This window comes from Triticum aestivum, chromosome 5B, assembly GCF_018294505.1.
Source record: "Triticum aestivum cultivar Chinese Spring chromosome 5B, IWGSC CS RefSeq v2.1, whole genome shotgun sequence".
In the NCBI taxonomy this organism is placed as follows: Eukaryota; Viridiplantae; Streptophyta; class Magnoliopsida; order Poales; family Poaceae; genus Triticum; species Triticum aestivum.
Genome location: NC_057807.1, coordinates 549,824,484 through 549,828,606, shown reverse-complemented (window position 1 = coordinate 549,828,606; position 4,123 = coordinate 549,824,484).

Here is a 4,123-nt window from a genome sequence, read left to right as displayed (position 1 = left end):
AACAAAACAGGAAAAAACAGAACAAAAAACAAGAAAAAAAAACTAACCTTGCTCCGGCGAGGTCGGCCGGTGGGGCGGGGCGGGGCAGGGGCCGCGGGGAGGACTCCTGAAGCGGGGCGGGGCGGGGCAGGGGAGGAGTCCAGCGACGGAGCGCGGCGGGATTGGACGGCGGCTGGTGCTGGGTCCTGGGGGCGGGGCGTGCATGCAGCGATGACTGCAGCGGCGGCGACAGGAGGGAAGAGGCGGGCGCATGGGAGAGAGAGAGAGAGAGAGAGAGAGGAAGACGCCGACGCCGCCCGTTAAGTGGGCCTTCTTTGCCATCTGCTAGCAGACGGCAAAGAGGGCGACCGTATAGGGCTGGCCCACATCTGCTAGCGGACGACAAAGGAGGAACATTGCCGTCTGCTAGCAGTCGGCAAAGTAGTCACCTCTTTACCGTCCGCTAGCAGACGACAAAGAAGTTGACCTAGCCACGCCGTACCCTGTGGGGCCCACCTGGCTCTTTGCCGTCAGCTGGCTGACGGCGAATACCCTTTTTGCCATCAGCACTTTCTTTGCCGTATGTTTCCTCGAAGCGGACGGCAAAGAACCTCTTTGCCGTCAGCTTGCAGACGGCAAAGAGTTGGCAGATGGCAAAATGCCACATTCCAGTAGTTATTACCATGCAAAAAAAAATCCATGAAATACCAAAGAATTTGTGACAAAAAAATAACTATACATGTTATACACCGGAGCCTAATAGAGCAGCCCATCCATTGCCAATCCAGCCACGACAGCCACCCACGAGACGGCAGCCATGCAACAGAGCAGGTCTCCATCTCCCACTCTCCCTCCCTCGATGACAATCCCCAAACCTAGTTGACTGTTGACGGCCCTGATGCCGACAAGCGAGGACCACCGGGCGACGATGGGCCCTCTGCTCCTCTGGCCCTCTCCCTCCCCTTTGGCCCTAGACTCCAGCCTCCGTGGTTGTGGTCCATGCGGGGCTGCGCCGCTGCGGACCTCCTCCGACCTCCTTGGCAGCGTCAGTCAGCGAGCCGCCAGGCTAGAAGAAGGAGAAGCCACCCAATGTACTCCCTCCGGTCTTTTTTTCTCTGCATAAAAGTTTTGTCCAAAGTCAAAATATCTCTACTTTAATCAAACTTAAATAAAAAAGTATCAACCTTCACAATGCTAAATTAATACTGTTAGACTCATTATGAAATGTAGTTTTATAGAGTATATATTTGATATTGTAGATGTTAATAGTTTTTAATATATGTTTGGTCAAACTTTAAAAGTTTGACTTAGCATAAATCTAATACATAGAGTAAAAAGGACCGGAGGGAGTACTCACTATTGCATCTATCTACAAATAACAAGGTAATTTTTCTCTATTCATTTAAACAAATCTGAAGCTTTTTTTCCACCACAAAGGGGTGCGTACTCAAAGTTGACTAGACCACGACGAGAGGCCCGGGTACGAAGACATGCTACATTGCCAAATGAGCAATGCTACGTCCACGTAATGATTTACGTAATGTTACGTGATGATCTGACATAGGAATGTTGGATTGGATCAGGGGAGGGTGAGGCCCACCCCACCTGAAAATCTGGAGGGGGGGGGGTCAGTTAGTTAGCGATGGAAGTTTACGTAACAGGCACGTAGCCTTTCGTATGTTTAGGATTTTCGGTGCCAAATAGTGTTGACGACGCGACAATCCCCTTTAGGTGACGACACGCTACAGTTGATGAAGAGGGTGGATCGTATATGGCGTGTAGGGCACCCCCTAGCGTCGTAGCATGCACCTCCCCAACACCCTTTTGCGCCTTCTGGGCCGGATCATGTGGGGCACAAGGTCCCCCAGTTTTTTCTTTTTTTCTTTTATATTTCTTTTTTGTTTCCTTTTTAATTTTTTGTTTTATATTTTCTTCTTGATCCCTTTTTTCTTCTCTTTTAATTTTTCTCATTTTCGTGATTTTTTTAGAATCATGAATATTTTTTTGTTCACTGAATTCAAAAAATCTTCCGGAAATTCAAAATTTTGTTCACAATAATATTCGAAAAGTTTATGCAAATACAAAAAATTTCATCCGATTGAAAAAAATGTTCTTGAATTGAGAATTTGTTCATCAAGTTCAGAAAATGAAAAATGTTCATCTAATTCAAAAAACCTTCATCTTATTCAAAAAAATGTTCATCTTTTTCCAAATTTATTCACCGTAATTTTATAAAATGTCCATCAAATTCAAACAATGTTCATACATTTTCCAAAAACTTCATCCGACTTCTCCAGAAAACATTCTTGAACTGAGAATTTGTTCATGAAGTGCAAAAAATATTCATCAAATTCAAAATCAGGGACATTTTTTGGCTTCGAACTTTTAAAATCAGGGACATTTTTTGGCTTCGAACTTTTTTGAAATTCACATTTTTTTTCTAATTTTGGATAGTTTTCGAAATCCTTAGTTAGTTATTTAAAAAAATTAAAAAAAATAAAACAACAAAATAGGGTGCTCCCCGCTGCCGCTCATGGGCTGGTCCAAAATGGATGCGCGTGGGTAGCGAGGGGTGCCGCGTGTCCGCTCCCTGGCGCTTGCTGCGCTATGTAGGAGCTTCAGTTGAAGAGATCGGGCGCCACGACCCGGGCGATCGTCGCCACGACACGATCATATTGAATTGACCCAACTTGTTTGTTATACTTTGAGATACTATCATCATAAGTCAATCAATATAACACAGAGAGTTAACGTTCAAACATCATTTGTAACACGGTGATCATAACAACAACTTTCAGGTTTATCGGGAAGTTTGACAAGGGGTTAGATAACGATCAAGAGTGAGATTTGCTCCTCCGACGATTGAGAGATATTCTTAGGGCCCTCTCGCTGTGATGGAATCGATCATCGCCTTGCCAAACATATGTGACTAGGTCATAGTAATGCCAGAACATGTCAACGAGAAAGAAGAACAAAACTGATAACGAGAAAACATGTATAGTGAACATGAGAATGACTTAAGAGGATGCCGATATATCTCACCTCAGGTTTTTCAAAGTATCGCCAAGCAAAGGGAATGTCACATGATAACCAAAGGTTCACCCGCATATCATTCGTGTATTAGCAGGGATCAATATGGATGTCCATGGTTCCGCTTTTGCCATTGAATGAAAGGGAGTTTCATTCGTCTCTATGTTTTACCGAACCTACAAGGTCATGAGCTTAAGAGAATGACGATTTGTTGAGTGTTAGTGGAGTAAGAGTTCTAAGAAAATATTCAATAAATAGTTTGGCGAATATTAGAAATAGTATCGAGAGAAAGCCGAAGCATTTCAGAGTTACTGGAAGAGTTTCGGGGTTTGCCAAGAATTGATATATAGGTGAAAATTGTTTCCGGAGATGTTAAATTAATAATAAAAGGTTCTAGTATTTATTACGAGGCTTTTATTATTAATTTAATATCAACGGGGCAAAGAAAATAATAAAATACCAAGTGGTGTGGAGTCATTGGGCCCTAAGGCCCAATAACAGAAGTGGGGTGCCCTCTAGCTTGTAAGACAAAAGTTGTCCTCCTCCCCCTAGGGCCGGCCCAAGGGGAGGAGTCCTCCCCCCTCTTTTGGCACCCCTCCTCGGGAGCTCCTTATCCGCGCTTTCTGTGCCAGTTAGGAGAACTGGCGCCCGCAGCCCTCGTAGCTGGGCTATATCTGCAAGCGGCCTATACTCGTCCGTTGGACGATATAGAAAACTTTGTTTCGTTAATTGGGAGTCACGGAACTCGAACTCCTCTCGATAGCAAAAGCAGGAAGCCGCAATAACCACTAGACCGAGCTCCCCCTGACGACCAGTATCAGGAAAGTGCACCATTTGACCTTCTTCTAGTACATCATTAAGAGTACTATTATATATACCTTATATAAATTATATGAAAATAAATTCAAGACACTTTTTGAAACCACCAATTTTTAAAACAATTCAAAAAAATAAAAGATTCGTACAAATTAAAAAAATCATGAAATTTCGAAATAAGTTCACAAATTTGAAAAAAGTTCATCGAATTTAAAAGAAAGTTCATCCAAATTGAAAATAAGTTCATGCAATTAAAAAAAAGTTCATCGGATTTGAGAAAAAGTTCATCGGTTTTGGA